A 20050-nucleotide genomic window follows, 5' to 3' on the forward strand; every position below is an offset into this window, starting at 1 on the left:
TGAAAAGGCCCAGTGGAGTTTTATTTAGTCAAAAAGCAGAATAAAACTGTGTCATTTACAGGAAAATGGGTGGAACTGGAGATTACCATGCTAAGTGGAATATGTAAATGAGGAGAGAGAAAAAACAACTCAAAGGAGAAATAGCAGGGATATTTGAGGACGATAGGAAAGGCATTAGAGGGCTGAATATCAAAGTACAAACATCACTTGGTAAAATCACCATATGCAGAATTAAAAATGACCCAAGCGGACAGAACAAAGCCTAGTCTGTGTCTTCCTCACTTCGAGGCTAAGGTATAGCTTTTCTCATAGTTTTTTGGAGAAAATTATTTTCGTTGGTAGGGAAAGGGTTTCTTGTTTCAGTTTGTTGTTAGTTTTGTTGGGTTGGTTCTGTTTGTTTGTCTTTAAGAAAAGGTTTCACTCTGTAACCCAGGCTGACCTCAGACTCATGGTGATTCTCTTGCTTAGACCTCTCAAATGCCAGATTTACTAAAGAGTGAGCCCCCACATCCAGCTGAAAATACATTTTGCAAGTAGACTGCACTAACGATGTGTCTATGTTATGGTGATACACCTCTGTGGCAGCTGATGGTTGTATTCTTATGTGTCAGGGTTACTGGCTGTTTCCTTCCTCAGAATGAGTCTGGTCACATTTCACTTTGTTTTCCTATTGTAGTCGCTGTGAATCAATGATTGATTATAGAACAGTAAGAATTATTGGGAGCCAGGGACCTGGGAACTGAAACATTCTGAGAAGAAGCCCTATTAATCACCCAGGGATTTTTTAGGAGACTCTCTCAACTTATTTAAATACCTTGTTCAAATATATGTTATTAATTACAAATAAATTGAGTATGTATTTGTATGAACATAGCTCATAGGACACATGGCATAATACACTTCCAGAACTTTATTTGCTAACTGAGAAGATGTAGCCCTGGGTCCACTTAGCAAAGTCCAGAAGCACAGAAGCATTCACTGCTGGTGAAAAGACAGGCACATGCTACTGAAATAAGTTTTGGCTGAGATACAGAATGAAAAAACTCCCTAAACAACCAAAATTTGAATTAGCCAAAATGGTTCGAAAGTTCAAATGAATTCAAAAGTTCACATTATTTAGGACATAATGATTTATGTGCTTTCTTTCTGTCTGCGGGTGGAGGGTGAGTGGGTCGCTTTTTCAAAAAGTTCTAGAATCCTGGAGTCAATGCTAACACAGGGAGAGTCTAATCTTGATTTGCCTTTTTTCCACTGGAGAAATTGAGACCAACTGCTATGATGAAGGCTGAAGGGTGCCATCAAACAATATTACAGGTAAGCAGATGCTTGAAACCTCCATTACTAATTCTTAATTAAAATAGAAGTCTCTTCTAAATTACAGAACAAAGAAATGCATTTTCATAGTTCAACATGGCAGTGGTGTCTGTGCTAATGTGTGACAATCTCCTATTTAAGTATCATCACTCACTATTTCTGGTCAGTAGTGGGTCATAGAGCCACGAGTTGACAATCCGTTTTAGGCAGAGACCACCAATGACATTAAACTACTTCTCTAAACTGCAGGCTACAAGCACTGTCATAACCAAACCCATGAGGGCAGCTTCTCTCTCCCTCGAATGCCTCCATGTGTCCTGTGGATACTCTTCTAACTTGCTGAACAGCAAGCCCAGGGAAGGTTAGAAGCAATCTTCGACCTTAAAGACAAAGTTGTTACCGTTTGAAAAGTATTAGTGATTCTTTTTTAAAAGAAAAATGTCTGGATTGAGCATCTATGGGCACTGGGAGCTCAGAAGCCACACTCAAGAGACCCTGCTAAGTAGAAGGCACTTAGCACTTGGATAAGTGGCAAAAAGTGGTTCCTGCAGGACAGGACGCTGGGATCCGAATAATGATTCCTCTAGGCATCTGGGCATGGCTGGCTCCCACTTCAGAAAAGCCCACTCCTCCAAGCTTCTAACATGGTCCCCAGCTGCTGAGAACTGATCTTGAGTTATCTCCTGGGGCCAAGAGAAACCTGAACTGCCTTGGGCTTGCACAGCCCTCTACCTCCTCTTTCCAGGAACTGGACTCAACCTTTGGGCTTTCTCTGAGGTGCCACCCCGCAGCTGCTGCCCGGAGCCTAAGGGAACCCAGGTCGGGTTTCCAGCTTGCTGGAGTCCAGGAGCAGAGCCAGGATCCCATTCCCTCTTGCTCAGCTCCAGAGGCTTCTGTTTCACAATTAGAATACTTGTTTGTGGAGCAAGGCAAAAATCACACTTCTCTAACAGCTATTCTGCGGAGGCGGAGGGAGCTGGAATTCCTACTCTTTTTTTTTTTTTTCACTATAAATTGTATGCAAATGGTCTGTTAGCTGGCTGGCTGCCTGGAGTGAGTGCGTCTCTCATGAGCTAACCCGGTTCCGCTGGGAGGGCTGTTCCTTTAACTCGCAAACTGAAAAGAAAAAAAAAAAAAAGTCGGAAAGGATGTCTGGAGGCGAGGCGTCCCATTACAGAGGAAGGAGCTCCCTATAAAAGCCAGGCAAAGCTGGCTGCTCTGGCCACAGCCTGCCTACTGTCGCACGCCTCTCCCGCGCAGACACACATCCCAGCCTCTGGTAGGCACAAAGACAGTGGCTGGGGAGAGGCTAGTGACTGCGCCCGTGGGAACTTGCCACGGTCTCAGCCCAGGTACTTCTTCAGGGAGCCTGTGCGCCCAGAGATCTAGATTTCTCCGACCTGGAAAAGGTGAGTCTGTTGACCCCATCACTCAGGGTCTTCCTGATGTGCCCTTGGCATTCCTGGTACCCAGTGAGGTGTGGGTTTATAACTCTTTAAAACTAGTGTTCTGTTTCCACCCCCGTAACGGAGTGTTTCGCTGCATGTGATCCGATGTATCCTAGTTATTTCTTGCTTGCCTTCCTCTTCTATTGTATTTGGTGTTGATCTGTCAAAAGTCACTACTCAGAGAAACTTTTTGGTAACGTTTTTGTCTCTGCCTTTTTTGTTGGAAAAGTGAGACATTTTCTCTTAACCCTTTACCTAGTTGATTCTTACCTGTGGATGTTTCCCCTATTGAGTGTTAGAAAAACAGTTTGAAAGTGGCATTTGCTCACAGCCACGAGGTTGAATGACAGAGAACACAATTGTATATTTAAACAATCTCAGTACTACACAGTTTTCAGCTAACCCCCCCCCACCACCCCAATTTGGTTCTCACGATGTCCACTCTGTGGAAAAAATTAGCGTTGGGATACCAAAGTGAGGCTATGAGTTCTAAGCACAGATGAACAACCTACAGGCTACAAGAAAAGACTTGGAGCAAGGTGCTAATCTGCAGAGGGAGGCTCCTGATTCTCCGGCCTCAGGTGGGGCCTTGGCACGGTTAGAGGCTACAGGGCTATCCAGATCCCATGCTGCTCCCCATCAGGCTCTCTCCTCACTCTTCAGAGCCAGAACCCCCACTTAACATCTTCCCAAGACATGAGAGGCCACCTTCCCTGTTCTGGAGTCTTTCTGCTTATCCCTACCCCCTAAGTTTTATCGTTTTATCTTGCCAAATCTGAGAGTGCCTGCTAGCCCGGCAGGTATTCTAGAAGGAAGAAGTTGTGTTGGCACAGTTAGGAGAAAAGGTGGCAACCTGGGGCTGGATGTGAATGTGGAGTTTTGACTCCAGAAAGTCTGTGGGCGTTACAGGCTCATGTATAGCTATGGGGTGCTGTGTGGCTAGAGATTTTTGGAAACTGCTCTGTGTCAGAGGGCGAGCTGGACAGGGCGCTCTCTTTAAGGTTGAACGTTTCTTTTTAATGCTTTTGTGGACCTCTTTTCCCTTACTTTTTAGAGCTTCCCCATGAGCATCTTAGAAATGAAAGCTGTTCCCCACCCTGGCCCCTCATCCTAAGATAGAGCAGGCCACATGGGGACTGGGGAGAGGTTTGTTCAGCCTAAATAAAGTGATAGGAAGCACTCCTGTCTGAGTACGGGATGCCGTGGGCCTTGGCCTTGTGCATGCCAAAAAAAAGGAACCACATCTGGGCAAAGAAGGGGGTGCAGAGTGTGAATATTCTCTGGGTTGCCCCTGCTTCTTTCAAATGCCCATCTTCGTGCTCCAAGACCCTCCTTAACTTGTCTCAAGAGGTAACAAAGTTTCTAGCCATGAGCTTTGTCATCACACAATGCAGGTGAGGAATTGCCTCTCCTAGGCTCTGTGGCACTCACCTGGTATAGACAGGCTGGCTCTTGGAGGGGTTTCTGTTTATCTGATTATCAGTTCACAGACAGCTTCAAGATTAATGTTCTAAAAATGTATGTCAAGTTTAACAATGGAAATATTTACTAATAGAATTTGGAGAATATTGCAGGTTTCTGACAGGTAAACACGAGGCCACTTGGGCCGATGTGAGGTTAAAGGGTCCAAACCTTACTGCATTGTTTCCATGCCCTGAAACATTTCACCAGATTACAAACAACAGGGCACACAGCTCCGGATCTCACAGCCAGGCAGTGCTCTTTCAGGTTGGAGCTCTGAACTCCAGCAGCTACGGGAGTAAGGATGGGTCCCCAAGTGAAAGAGGAGACAGGAATTTTAGAGGCAGAAGAAAGCCGCTTATGTTAATCAATGTCAGTGATGGACATTGCCAGCATACAGTTAGCCCAGTGTGTAAACTACAGGCTCCTGATGCCCCCTTGGGCACCATGGCACCAAAAGGCCACAACATGTCTCTGAAGCATGGATGTACTTATGAGACAAAGAGACTCTGAGTGCATAGAGATTGGGTCTTAGAACTCAAGTGATGGGGCCAGAATCTAAGCCCACGTCTCTACTCCGAGGCGTATTGTGCCTCTGCTGTGTTCCTTTTCAATGTGTCAGCTTCTTGCGTAGCCCTCAGAAGGAAAGTACTTCCCTTGTAACTAAGTATGCTCCTGCAGGCAGACTGTGGCCACCCATAAATACAGCAATTGCCTGATCATATAACAAGAATAGAAATTGGAAAGGGAACGCAAGCTGACAGAATGAAAAACATTCCCCCCAAATCCTACCCTTTCTAGTGTTCACAATGAACTAAAAACACCTCTTAGTCTGTTTGCCTGCAATTCCATGAACTTACAAACTGGAGTTTCTGATGGAATAATATCCCCAGCTTTCACAAAACACAAAGGCTTCTCCATTCAGAGGCTCTTTCCGTTTGAAAAGAACTTGAGATACAAATATTTAGTTGGCTCTCAATGTACAGTTCCTCTTTGACGATCAAACACAGACATAAACTGGCTGCAGTCAGGGCTAACAACATGAGACATGTGTGATGGGAAGGCTATGTATGATGACTCACCTAATTCTCAACTACTAGGAATTATGAATTAAAAACTCCATTTAATGGAAGGAGAAATTAAGGCTCAAGGAAACTGAGTGGCTCAGCCCGGGTCATTCCATAAAAGAGTCAGAATTGGCTGCAAACCCAAACTTTCCAAGTAAAACCCCACTATTTCGTCTCTTGTGCCACACTGCCTCCTGATGTCAGGCTTGGCTAACCAAGTGCAGAACCCTACATGGTGTCCTTTGGGAAATGGCCAAAATAGTACAGAAGACTCCAGCTGGCATCAGAGTCTCTTGATTTCACAGAAGAGCCCTGCAGCTATCATTTTTCATGTGCACAGGAAAGGTTAGCTGGTGGTGGAGCAACTCACTTCACTGCCTAGAAACAGAAACTTTCAAGTTTCAGCTAAGAGACAGAGAGGGGGAAGGGGAGGGAGCGAGAGGTAGCAGGCATGTCATTTCTAGTGACATGCCTGTTAGAAAAGTCAGCACACACTTTCCCAGACTGTGGAGATGGGACTTTAGGGTGGGAGAATAGAAGAGAACCGTACCTGAATCTTCTAAGGCTTTGTTGAGCTGAATGTGTAGCTTGAAAGAGGCTGCTGTGGAGGGGAAAGGGCTACACCCGGCGTCTGAGGATGAACCCCAGGACAGTGGGGGAGCAGTTATAGGCTCCAAGTTACAGATTCTGCCAAAGCCTCAGAGAGGTGGTTGTGATTCAAGTACCTCTCCCTGTGGGAAGATAGTTGGGAATCCCCTTGAATCCCATCCCAGACCAGACTGAACACCTCCAACATGTGGGAAACATTAAATGGAATCCCCGTTCCAAGAAGGAAAACCCCCTTAAAGTATAGTGAGCCTAGAGGCCTGCAAACTCTACTTCTCCCCAACAAAAAGCACACTGGTGGCCGTGCCTACTATAAAATCTGCACACACTCTACGACTTTGTGTGGAGGAGAGACCACTGCATAGTATCCTGATTCTAGCCCTGGTGGCCAGACTTTTGCTAAGTTGTGCCATTAAATCTAGTAATCTTTGTTCTGTTTCCTTCCCCTCTGCTATACATACTTCCTAGACCTGAAGAGCCACCTAGAGTTCAGGGCTTTCATTGCCGTCTTTGACCCTCCTCTATGGAACAAAATGCCTACGCTGAAAGTAGGTTGTGAATGGAAAATCCTTTCCATCTGTATTTTCACTCTACTTTTGAGTCGAATTTTTTTTAATATTATTTCATTCCAAGCCATCTCAGATGTTTGAAATTTCCCGACGTTCTCAAGTTATGAAATGTGGGCACTATAACTCAAATAGCTTTGACTGGTCCTTTAACCTTCCTTGAACATAATGCCAAGAGACAATTTGTTTCATGCGGCCAGCAAGTAGATTTCTTGTCTCAGAATCAGCCAACGGTCACTTCCTACCCCAAAGGAGGGAAGGTAGCTTCTGCTAACAGCTCTAAAGATGTTCCAACATGTCTGTGACAGAAACGAATGAGGGATAATTGGGAAACTAACTAAATTAGTTACTTCGTTCATTGTCACAGCAACAAATATCTGTCAGAAAGCAAGTTGAGAAGGAATGGTTTATTTGGCTTACAGTTTTCAGGGACACAGTACATCATGGTAGGGAAAGCATAGTGGTAGAAGCCGGAGCTGGTTGGTCACACTGCATCCATGCTCAGGAAGAAGAGAGTGAGCAAACCTGATGTTCAACTGAGCTTTTCCCTATGCACTAAGTGCAGGAACCTCAGTCAATAGGATGGTGCCATGCTCACATAGCATGGGTCTTCCCATTTCAACAAACCTGATCTAGAAACTGACTCTCAGGTATGCCAGAGGTTTGTTTCTAGACCAGTTTTCAAGTACTTATCAAGTTAATGGTCAAAATTAGCCAGCATTTGAAATTTTGCCCTATAGTCTTCCAATACTGTGACATTTTAGCACTTCCTATTGTTTTCAATATCACTGGGACTCCTCAGTTCAAATGGTGTGAATCTGGGCTGCATCAGTTTAAGTAACTCACTCACTACCATGAAGACAAATGATAGGGAGGACCTCAACCCAAACTCATTTCCATGTGTCTAGAAGCTGGCAATGGTCATTGGGGTAAGCAAGCTACACCAGGCACCATGCTTGAGCTCCTCCTGTCTTAGGGAGTTCACTATCTCCAGAGTCTATGTGCCTTCTGCGCTCATCAGACCCTCAGAATGTAATGTCTATGAAGGGCCATGCTATTCCCAACACAACAGGGGTTGGCTTCTAAAGGTGTGTGTTCAGCTCTTTCACAAGTCTGCTTCATGATTTACAAAGTTTCCCTACGAGCAGGACAGGTCTTCACAGCATGATACATTGATGAAATAATTCTATGCAGATCACCTCATGCACTCCTAGCATATATAGAAGACTTTGCAGGAAGGTAAACCGAGGCTTGTTAGGTGCACAAAGCAGAAAGTAAAGGCATTCAGAGCTCCTTCCCAGTGTTTCTCTCACTGTGCTGCACAGATTCTAAGGAATTAATCCAAGTTTCCTGATAACAAAGCATCTTAGAAACAGCTGGCTATTTGCTAGATAAATATTTACATTTTTAAGATTTATTTTATTTTTAATTATGTGTGTGTGTGTGTGTGCGTGTGTGTGTATCCATCAGGGTAGGTGCACAAGGGGACAGTTTCCCTTGGAGGTCAGAAGAAGGTATCAGATCTCTGGAACTGAAGTCACAGGCATTGTGAACATTACTGCTTAAAGTCTGGAAACTGAACTCAGCTCCTCTGAAAGAGCAGCAAATTCATCTCTGTAGTTTATACTTGCATTTTTACAGAAGTAGTTTTATCTAACTACTTAGATTAGATGCTTAGATTGGTGAGTGAATTATGGATGAGGGACTTTAGACACGTCTGTGGATACTGTGTAAGGGGAGAGTCAAATTTTATCACCCAGTACATGTGTAGGAGAGTTAAGATAACACTCAATGGGTTATACAAAATGGAAGAAACTATAGACTGTGGGGAAAACATTAGTTCTGTTCAAAACGTTTAGGTTACAGATACAAGCATGGTGTCAGGAGAGCATGTCACCTGCAGAGGCAACATACTGTGACTGGAAGGAGACAGCTCTGTGCCCTGCTGAATCATTTGCCAGTCAGAGACCCTTGCAAACACTAAATGTAAGCACCAGTCTATGAAATGATAATATTTAAAAAATAGAAACCTGTATAGTGGATAATAAAGCCACCCAGGGAGGTAGAAGTCTGAAGTTAACTACAAAGGTGCTTTGACATAGCAGAGGGAGTCTGCCGGCTGTGGAGGACATGAAGCCAGAAAAGCTCCAGCAGTGGGCAGGGGCCACTGACATCATACAGAAGTGGTAGGATGCAGAAATGTCACAAGACAGTGCTCTTGCAGATAGGTTACTTTTGCTAGAATTTACAGAATGCCAAGCTGAAGAGGCTGGAGCTTACAGCTCGGGTCCCTAGAGACCCTGGGGTGATTCAGACAATACCATGGAAAGGTGGGGAGGTACGGCAAAGGATCACATCCAACCATATTTCAAGTACATTTATCCGTTTTCTGCATGAAATTTCCATGAGACACAATTTGGTGAAAGGTTTCTCTAGCACAAAAAGAAGAAAGAGGAGGAGGGGGAGAAGGAGAATGTTTGTACAAATTGCTGACCTAATTTGACATATTATTTTAAAGATGATGAAACTGATTCATGGAGGAGAGAGAGTTTTTTCTAAGATGTCATGCCAGGTGGCACTGGGTCAGGGAAGAATATTGGGTCTTCTGAATTTTTTCTTAGAATATAAAACTCTGCTGTTAACACATTCTCTTACAAAAGATGAACTGTTTTATTCTCCAAACAGTGTGTGGAGTGAGCTAATGGCCCTATTACTTATTCACTCACCACAAATCAGTTGTCATTAAAAAAAAAAAAAAAAACACAGAAATTCCTTAAATGTCTTTTGGTCATTTGAGATGCATCTGTTGGGAATTCTTTGTTTCAGTCTGTATGTCATTTTTAATTGGATTATTTGGTATTTTGGTGTCTAATTTCTTGAGTTCTTTGTATATTTTGAAGATCAGCCCTCTGTCAAATATGGGGCTGGTGAGGATCTTTTCCCTTTCTGTAGGCTGCCATTTTGTCTTATTGACTGTGTTCTTTGCCTTACAGAAGCTTTTCAGTCTCAGGAGGCCACATTTACTAATTGCTGCTCTTAGTGTCCTGGAGCTTAGCCGAAGAGAGGGAGGAAGGATCATATGAGCAAGGGGGTCAAAATAATGATTAGAAAAACCACAGAGAGAGTTTATCCGAGCTAGTGGGAGCTCATGAGCTGTGGACTGCTTGGAACCAAACTTAACCCTCTGAATGTGGGTGACAGATATGTGATTTGTTGGGGGGGCCCTGGCAGTGGGACCAGGACTTATCTTCAGTGCATGAACTGGCTTTTTGGAACCCATTCCCTATGATAGGATACCTTGCTCAGCCTTGATACAACGGGGAGGGGCTTAGTCCTATCTCAACTTGGCATACCAGACTTTGTTGACTCCCAAGGGAAGCCTTACCTCCTCTGAGGAGTAGATAGGGGTTAGAATGCTAGGAGATGGAAGGTGGAGAAGGTGAAGGAGGGGGAAGTGGGGTTAGTGTGTAAAATTAAGAATTTTTAAATAAAAACAGAAGTAATTATCTTATGATTTCTGTAGCTCTAGAATGAGAGCACAGCTGAGCTGAGCTTTTGGCCTGAGTTTGTATCATATCTTAAGGTTTGACTAGGGATGGTTAGATTCCAGACTGCATTTATTGTCTGGCTTCTACTCCTCATAGTTTCTAGACTGCATGTTTCAGTTCCATGCTCTCTTAATTTCTTCTCACATGGGACACTTCAACAAAGCCATCTATCTCACCCAAGCCAGTGATAGAAGAGGAAGAAAGAGGAGGAGGAGAAACAGGCAGAGGAGGCGCAGGATGAGGAAGAGCAGGAGGAAGAGGAAGAAGAGAGAACACAGTCTTTTATAAATGGAGATGACTGTTTAGCCGTTTAGTTTCAGCTGAAAGGAAATGGTTAGGCTGTACCGCAAGGAAAGGCAGTTCTACAAGCATGAGGCCTTGGAGGGCAGGATCAGTGCAGTTTGTTTTGGGGAGCAGGAGCAGTGCAGTCTGTTTTGGGGGACAGAATCAGTGTAGTTTGTTTGGGGCAGGATCAGCGCAGTCTGTTTTGGGAGGCAGGATCAGCACGGTCTGTTTTGGGGGGCAGGATCAGTGCAGTTTGTTTTGGGAGGCAGGATCAGTGCAGTCTGTTTGGGGGGCAGGATAAGTGCAGTCTGTTTTGGGAGGCAGGATAAGTGCAGTCTGTTTTTAGGGGCAGGATCAGTGCAGTCTGTTTGGGGAGCAGGATAAGTGCAGTCTGTTTTGGGAGGCAGGATAAGTGCAGTCTGTTTTTAGGGGCAGGATCAGTGCAGTCTGTTTTGGGGGGCAGGATAAGTGCAGTCTGTTTTGGAAGGCAGGATCAGTGCAGTCTGTTTTGGGGGCAGGATAAGTGCAGTCTGTTTTGGGGGGCAGGATAAGTGCAGTCTGTTTTGGGAGGCAGGATCAGCGCAGTCTGTTTTGGGGGGCAGGATAAGTGCAGTCTGTTTTTAGGGGCAGGATCAATGCAGTCTGTTTTGGGGGGCAGGATAAGTGCAGTCTGTTTTGGGGGGCAGAATAAGTGCAGTCTGTTTTGGGAGGCAGGATCAGCACAGTCTGTTTTGGGGGGCAGGGTCAGCGCAGTGTGTTTTGAGTCAGCCTGCTGCAGCCTCTAACTATCCAGTGTCACCATCCCCTGCATCTCATTATAGATGACAAATTCATTCATCCAACCTTCCTTTCTGTTAACGGGCAATAAGTAATTGTGACAACCACTAAGGTGAGTTGTGTCTTAACTTTTCAGCCATTTTTGAGGTAGTTATCATAGATCATTTAAGTATCCCAGATTTCCTTCAAAAACTAGAATTTTACAGGACAATAATTTCAAATCTATCAAAGTTCTCTGAAAGAACAGAACTGATTAAATATCAAAAAGAGATTTGTTATATTGGTTTACAGGATGTGGTCTGAGAGGTCCAGCAATGACTGTCTCACTAGAGGGGCTGAGACCCCAGTAGTTTGAGTTTGTAAGAGTGGATATCTCAGCAGCCTATCTGGTACTGAAGGTTTAGAGCATTCCTGGAGAACTGCCGGACCTTGGTCTGTGTTGGAATCTCGGAGAAGCTGATTCTACTATTGGTAAAGGAATGCTTTGGATCAAAATGGGTGTATGTACCAGAAAGAGAGAGGACAAGCAGACAAAAAGCCCAGTTTTTTCTCCCATGACCTTCCATGTGGGCTGCCACCAGAAGGTACTGATGTCAGACATAACAGGGGCAGGGATGTCTTCCTTCTTCAGATAATCTAAGAAAATTCTTCACAGGAATACCCAGGAGCTTGAGTTTTAGTTGATTCCAGATTCAGTCAAATTGACAGGAAATAGGTGAAAAAGTCTCTTGAGGAATGCTCGATCTTTTATTGTTGTCTATTACTTAAGGAGAGATAGTCTCTGTCCTGATGGCCTGAAACTCTCTGAAACAGTGAATCAAGACGAACTCTTCATCTCTTAAGTTGTTTCTGTTTGGAATTTTGACCAAATCGATGAAAAAGTAATTAGCATAAGCCAAGCACTTCACTGCCCCACCACATACCCTCCATCAGAGACCTCCATACTCAATTCTCAGCATCTTATAAGATTTATAATGGGTCATTTATAAATGGGTCAGTGCAACGAATTCCTACCTAGGCCCCGTGACACATGCATTCCCCTTCCATCTGAGTCACTATTTAGGATTATAAAGGTTGGAATATCTATGCCCAAACATTCCCAAGTAGTTCTTTCTTTTTTTGGTTTTTTTTTTTTTTTTTTTGGTTTTTTAAGACAGGGTTTCTCTGTAGCTTTGGTGCCCGTCCCGGAACTAGCTCTTGTAGACCAGGCTGGCCTCGAACTCCCAGAGATCTGCCTGCCTCTGCCTCCCGAGTGCTGGGATTAAAGGCGTGCGCCACCACCGCCCGGCTCCCAAGTAGTTCTTTTCTACAAAGAAAATTAACACCCTGAATTGACATTCAAGGTTTCCCATGATTCACCTCCAAACAGACTTTGTGCCTCAGCCATCACCATACTTTGCACACCCAACCACGATATATATTTTTTCTTACATAAACTTGCATTTTATATAAGACCTAACTCGACTTCTTCTTCAATTGTTAGTTCAAATGCCACCTCCTCCAGATACGTAGATGTTCCTCCCCATCTCCTTTGCACAATCTGACCTTTTCCAGTACCCCGTGTATCAAACTGCTCTATCTATCCCACAGACCAACCCTTCCAGCAAGGCAGAGTTCTTAGGAGGAGATTTTGTCCTGGTTCACCTACAACTCAACATGACTTAAAGCTGACCTTAAATACCTGACAAAAGTTCTTATTCCTAAGACTCAAAAATCCCATTTCATATGAGGCTCATTTAGAAAAATTAGAATTAGAGGTTATTTACAAGGTTCGTTTTCTGGGCTCACAACTACCCAGGATGATAAGATACTTTATGCCTTCAAGAAGCCATGCCAGTTCTGAGACAGGAAATCTTGTCAGGACACAGACTTCAAGGATTGTCTTTACTTCCAAAACTAGTCCCAAAAATAAGTGCTGTCATTACTTAGGGTTTAGGAAAAGCCAGTACCAAGGACAGAGGGCATCTGTCCAGGGCTTTGAGACTGAGTCAGAGAGGCTTTTGTAATAGTATGAATCAAACAGCAACTAGTGGGAGGAATAGATGGTCTTGGGGAAGAGATAAGGACAAAGATTTCCTTGTCTTTGGACATGGAGAAAATCACAACCCGTGCGAAGTGATGAATCATGATTAAGAGTGTGGCTTTGGCATCTGAAGGCTCTGAGTTCAAAATACTTGTGTTTGCTCTGCAAACTTTTTTAAATAACGGCTCTAAGTTTCACTTTCCCAATATATATCAAACTATATATATGGCACAATATAACAGCACCTATTTCAGAAGGTCATGGCAGTTATTAACTGTATTATGCCTTATATTACTTATCAAAGAAACTGGCATGTGACATAAATAAATGGTCATGGTCATGGTGGTTGACACTGTTTTTGAGGCAGTTCTTGGTGCTAAGACCCCACTGGGTAAGCAGTTCTCAAATTGTGTCCTGTGAAATAGATTCTTATGAGAGTCACTTAAAGAGTGTTCTGTGACCAGTGAGCTTGAGAAACACTTGATAACATCCTGGAAATTTAGGGCTCATGCAGTCATTTCATTGTAGTGCTAAATGCTGACAACACAGTAGCAAAAACAATAAGGCAACAACCTATAATTCATTATAGAGGTATCCTATTCTATGTGATCCTCTATGATAAAATTTTGTGTATTAGGCAGTGTGGAATCAATTGAAATGCGCTTTCCTGGAAACTTTGAAGTTTTAAGGATAAAGCATCAGTAGATTGTGTGTATTGGGAATGCCCACATACTAGTACATAGATTAAGATTTACGGCTGAGCCTACACAGGATGGAAGAGACTAGGAAGCTCCTTAGAGCAACATTTTGAGGGACATTGATTTCTAAACTGATGGGAGCTCTGATACCCTTTTCCATATAACATATGTCTTAAAATGTGTTGGACATAATCTGGAAAACTCTACACCAGAGTACCAGGCTCCACATACTCTTAAAGGAATGTTAAATTTGTACACATACATCTAAATTGACAGTGAAAAGCCAAACAAATCACTTGAGCCAAAACAGGCATGCCCGGGTCAGGAAATATAACTGGAGAGGCAGAAACATGTAGAGTGTCATCCCAATTAGCAACTCTTTCTGGCTAAGGTACTCAGTAATCACAGCCAGACCTCAGAAGATTCTGGAACCCTGTCTAGGCCAAAGGGAACTTGCCAACACATACCCAGGAGCTAATAACCACTTGCAAACAGTGCACCTTGGCTTCAGTGTCCTCCAAAGAAGAAGCATGCAAAGTAGGAGCACCAGTCAGAGCTCAGAGAGAAAGGCAGAGGTCAAACGGTCCAGGGTTTCCACACGGACAATCATCAGACAGTTGCTAATCATCTGGGAAGTAGAAGGTAAAGGAATTCTTTTTTACTCTTCATAGTTTTCCTTACTGAGCAGCTCAAACCAAATTTACATATTTTTAATAACTAAAGAAAAGTGTTTGAGGAGCTACCCCAGTGTGGCACAATGTAGTTGAACTTTCATACTGAGAACCATAAGGAGGGCTTCAAAAACTGCTTCTGTTTCACAGACCAGTTATTGAGCTACACCAAGTGTTAGCTTGACTTCTAAACAGGCAACATAATGATAAAAGGATTTATTTTGTTCACAATTCTGAAATCATCATTTTAGGAAAGTCAAAGCAGTTGGTTACATTACATTCGAGGTCAAAAGAAGGGAACTGGATCTAGGTATGCATGTCTGTGTTCATATCACTTTCTGTGCTCTTTTGCAATCCAGGATACTCTAACTAGGGAATGACATAACCCATGATGGGCAGATATTTCGTCTCAATTAACATAATCAAATGAACAAACACAAACCCACAACCTCATCTATAAAGTCTCTCACTGAGATTTTCTTCCTAGGTAACTCAGGACTGTGTCAAATTAACAACCTTAATCTAAAATTTTTTACTCTCAGAAAAAAAATTCTTTCTTGCTGTTCTGTTGCTTTTGTTGCTTGTTTGGTTGGTTAGTTTGGTTGTTTGGTTTGCTTTTGTTTTTTGTTTGTTTTTTGAGAAAGAGTTTCTCTGTGTAACAACTCTGGCTGTACCGGAACTCATTTTATAGACTAGGCTGGCCTCAAACTCAGAGATCCTACTGCCTCTTGAGTGCTAGGAGCTGATTTTGAAGCTCCCCTCTCTGGTGCTTCCCACTTGATCATCCTCTCATTTATTAAACTTCTCTCTGGACCAACTGAAGCAGGCCAGACTGCTCTCAGCAGCTCTAGAAATCTGCCGGAGATTTCGACATTTTAGTTCACTTGGCTTTGTGCCCTCTCCTTGAATAAACAGTAAATGAAACCACCATGGGTACCCCAGTTTCACAACTTCATTCTTCCTTTCTGTGGCCCTAACAAGTGCATTCACTTAATGAAACTGAGTGTGCCTCCAATATATATTATTTAAATATTAATACCTTAGAGCAAACAATAAATCTTCTTTCAAAAAAATAACATAGTAGAACAAAAGGAAGCTAAACTTTGGCATCATGAGACGGTGCCCTTGATTCTGATTCGAGTAGCACTGACCTGATAACTCCTGGACAGTCTCAAGCCTGAGCTTCTGAGAGCAGGAAAATATGAACAATGTTCCCAGACTGCCTAAGCTTGGATCATGATGTATTTGGAAAGGACCAAGCACCAAATAAATAATAGTGATTTGTTCCACTTTAGTTGCTTGCAATCTTTCATCCTGACCAGGTAGACCATCATTTCTAGCTAACGTATGAGGTTCTGAAGAGAGCGACGCTCTAGGTTTGCTCTGTCCCAGGACTTGCCTCCCTTGTGTGCCATCAAACCCAATCCTGTGACGTACTTCAAACACAAAAGAAGCAAGTGTGTTTGGGAAACACGCTATAAAGAATCTTCGTGGAGGTTTCCACAAACACATAAAAGTCTCTGGAAAATCCTGAAGTAAAGAAAGATGCGTAATTTGTTTGCTTTAAAATAGCTTTGGCTTTAAAAATAGCCTTTTCCAAACAAGATTAACTAGGAAATACCTTTTGCTTAGCAGCAATACCTCTCGCATGCCACAGATTACATGTTAGGAAACATGCTCCTGTGTTTGGAAAGCCTAAGCCTTAGCTTACACTTATCTCTATTTTTCCGGCTCCCATGCAGCTTCAGGAAGACTTTTTCCACTGTCAATAGTATTTTTGAGGAGAGCCAAACCCTGGATTCTTTTGAAGTTAGTCCTTTGAACTTAGTCATGCAAACCATCCTTTGACATCACTAGATTGCTGCAAGAAAACTGAAGGTTAAGAAGCTTCCCCTGATTGGTGAGTCACTTCACCTGGATCTAACTCTGTGCTGCCCTTTTTTCTAGCTAGGTGGCCTCAGTTTTCTTATCCTCGAGGAGCAAAAAGTAAAGGAAACTATATCAGGGATCATAGCGTGGAACCAGTGGAATAGCCCGTATAGGGCACAGGAAGCACAGATGTTTCCAATCAGTGCTGCTGCTATTATTGTAGCTTTTAGGTGATCCCATTTTGAGAGAGGAAAAGGAGACTCTGTGTGTCTGCATGCCTTTTCTAGGACCACACTAATTAATTACTGGAGTGGACTTAGTTTTCCATGGCGTCTGGTTTCTTGCTACCAATCTTAGAGACCTATTTTTACTTTGAGAGTCTGCTGCTCTCAAAGTGTGTCGAGGCTGGTTGACCTTGATGCTTCCTGGGTTTGGTAATTGTCAGTGATTCTCTCTGGCTCCATCTGACAGCAGACCCCAGTCCAGCAGAATTCCATTCATTCAGATACCAGGACTACCATTTCAGAGAATGTTTCTAAACATTCTACTTCCCAAATGCCAAATAATGAGCGCATGTGTCCACACTACCCTCTTCCTGAGTTGCACTTAATGACCTGTGTCTCCTGAATAAATAGCTTTAACTTTTTACCCCTGGCTCAAGTATTTGAGACCTGGGAAAGAGCCAACTGCATTTTAAAAAAAAAATCTGGTGGAAACAGAAAATAGAAGAGTCTATTGTTCCAGGAAAAATAAATTCAAATTTGTTTTTGAAATGCTTTTCCAGAATTTTATAAGAATCTATAGTATTGCCATTCAATCAGACCCACTTATTTTCTTTTATGTCTAGGCAAGAAGCACAAAACAGAAAACTACTGCTCTGCAGAAATTTTATTTCAAAAATTGAAACCAGACCATAGCAAGGTAGCTTGTGGTCTGAGTCATCAATGGCTCTAGTCATGTCTCATCTGGGCTGTTCGTAGGTATACTAAACCACAAATATGAATCTCATTTTTGTGCCTAGATGGAAATATTTTATGGATTAAAATTTGGGGATTTAATTTGGTTAGTACTGAAACTTCTTTTCAAGGAGTAGGAGGAGCCACAAAATACCACCAGGGATTCATCCAAATCCTTTATGAAAGGAAAAGTCAGTATAATATTTGAGTCTCTTTGTATTTGATATTGGCCATTTTGCTTGCATCTAAAGTAGAAAGCTAAATCTGGTTAGACAGAACTATTGCCAAATTAGCAACAGTTCACAGATCATTACAACCTAGAGACTTCTAAAACTGGGGTTCACTGTGCTCTAGGTACAATCTTTGGTGTTGGATATACAGAACTGGATTTTTCATATGATGGCCCTTGCCTTCACTGAACCAAAGTGTCTATATAGTCTAACTCTATATAGGCAAAGTGTAACTAAATCAGCGTAAATAAAAATAAAATAGACATCAAAATCTTTTCTAAAATAGTACTACTCAGCCCAGACGGCAGGACGGAAGACAGCCAACTTCCAGTAATGGAGGTTATTTTAGTTTCACTTGAAGAACAGATTAAGTCTGTCCAAAAGTGGGGGAAGTGGGCTTTCTAGAAGTCTTCGAGACACCAGGAGCCCTCTCTAAAAATAAGTTAGATTCAGCCGCATCTCAAGGGTCGCCATCAGCTTGCTTCACTGAGCAGCAGCACCGTCAGGCTCTGACCACAGGGATTTCACCGACTCCCCTTCAGCCTGCTGTTGGTAAGTCAGGTCAGCAGAGCAGCGGCTGCTCTCACACACTAAGTCCCTTGTCTGGTCTCCAGGGCTAAGGGTATGAAAGGTGAAGAACTCCAAGGGGCTTGGGGTCATACCTTCACTCCTTAGTGCCAACCCAGTTTGCATGTGACATAAATTAATGCCTCCATTGCAAAATGAGTATAAAAGTTTTACTTTGTGATTTGGAAAGAATTTGAAATTGTGTATTCAAAAGCCTCAGCTCATGTTCTGGAAAAATACAGTCAAAAGCTAAAACATGATAATCTTTTGTACTTCTATTGTCATTGGTATACTTCTTCCTGATTTCCAAAGCCTCCGCAGTATTTGGTTCACTACACCTTTCCTTTTCTAGTTAGCCCTCCATAAGCTCCTTAGTCAAGAGCACTACTTCCTTCCTTAACTCTTTCCCAGACACTGGTACTGTCTCTACCCGTGTTCGTGCATATTCTAATTTCCACAATGAGCTCTGAGAACAGGACACAGCTCCTTACTCTGTCCCTCTTCCCCAGTGTCCTGCACACTGTGAAGCCCACAGCGAATAAGAAGAAATTGTCGCTGGAAAGAATCTCATCATACCTGCTCTTTCTGTTGACCCAGGCCCATGCAGCATGTTCCCAGTTTATAGTGGTGCTTGAGAGTATCATAACCGTTTAAAACAGCAATGCATGGGTTTAAGTCAGTTACACTTGTCACTGTTCAAGAGCAGACTTTAAACTTTCTCATCATAGGCAGCACATTTGTGTGGGCTCCAGTCATATCACTAATGCTTAACTCGGGGCATGGAACATGGTAGATATTTGATAAGGATGGATGGGGGATGGGATAAAGTCATACAGAATCAAGAATTCTAGAAAGTTCTTAGCATGTTAGCCCTCCCAGTTTCTTTCCCTGATATTTATCTCTGGAGACCATTAAAATGGACTTCAGCTAAGCATTAACGAGAACTTTTCATATGTACTTCCTTATTTTTATTATTTGTATTTTGTTTTTGAGACTATAATTACAATATTTATCCCTACCCCTTTCTCCCTTCAAGTCTTCCCATATACCCCTCCCTACTCTCCTTCAAATTCATGGCTTTTTTTCACTGTTATTGCATACATGTATGTTGATACACACACACACACACACACATTCCTAAACACAGCCTGTTCAGTCCACACATTCCTAAACACAGCCTGTTCAGTCCACACATTCCTAAACACAGCCTGTTCAGTCTGCAAAATACTGCTTACATGTATGTTTTCAGGGCTGGCCTTTTGGCACTGGACAACCAATCGGTGCATTCTTCCCTAGAGAGGATCACCTCTCTCATTCCCAGCATTCCTCAGCCTGTGTGTAGGGTTGAGGCCTCCTGGGCTTTCCTTGTCCTCTTTTTTGTGGTCATTGGTGCTATCTCCATTCAGCTCACATTTGGTTAGTCATGTTGGTGAGTTTATGGCTCTAACTTCTGATGTCACTAGAAGACACAATCTCACAGCAAACTCCTCTCTCCTCTGGCTCTCACAATCTTTTTACCCCTCTACTGTAATGTTCCCTGAATCTTATATGTGGGAAAGTTTTGTAGATAGAGCCATTAGGACTGGACTCAACAACTACTAATTGTGATTGGTTGTGGTCGCCATCTGTTGTAAAGCGAAATTTCCTTGGCTCCATTTTTTTTCCCACTTTTACTGAGGAAGAATTGAAAAGCAATGATGTATAATGTGATTGTTAGATAGCAATGTTACCAGTTTAAAGGTAATAACCATATCCACTACCCCACATAGCTGCTGCTTTCTTTATATATGGTGATAACACCAAAAATCTACTATCTTAGCAAATTCCAAATATACAATGTAATTTTATCAATCCATTTTGCCATAATGGTTCCCATAAATAATTATATGCTATGGTAACTGTATGTGGCCACTTAGGGTAATATATGCAGCATGACAAGGAATTCATTATTCGTCAGCAACATC

At 42.7% G+C, this 20050-nt stretch overlaps 1 protein-coding gene across 2 annotated transcripts in view; it reads left to right on the plus strand.

The window, feature by feature from the left end:
- The first annotated feature begins 2550 nt into the window (after window positions 1-2550).
- Window positions 2551-20050, plus strand: part of Tnc (tenascin C) — an 84606-nt gene continuing 67106 nt past the window's right edge. For both annotated transcript variants that reach the window (XM_057784148.1, XM_057784147.1), the window contains exon 1: window positions 2551-2723. The gene's annotated coding sequence lies outside the window, so the exon portion shown is untranslated. The remainder of the gene's footprint in view (window positions 2724-20050) is intronic.

The sequence above is a fragment of the Chionomys nivalis genome, chromosome 11, assembly GCF_950005125.1.
Source record: "Chionomys nivalis chromosome 11, mChiNiv1.1, whole genome shotgun sequence".
NCBI lineage: Eukaryota > Metazoa > Chordata > Mammalia > Rodentia > Cricetidae > Chionomys > Chionomys nivalis.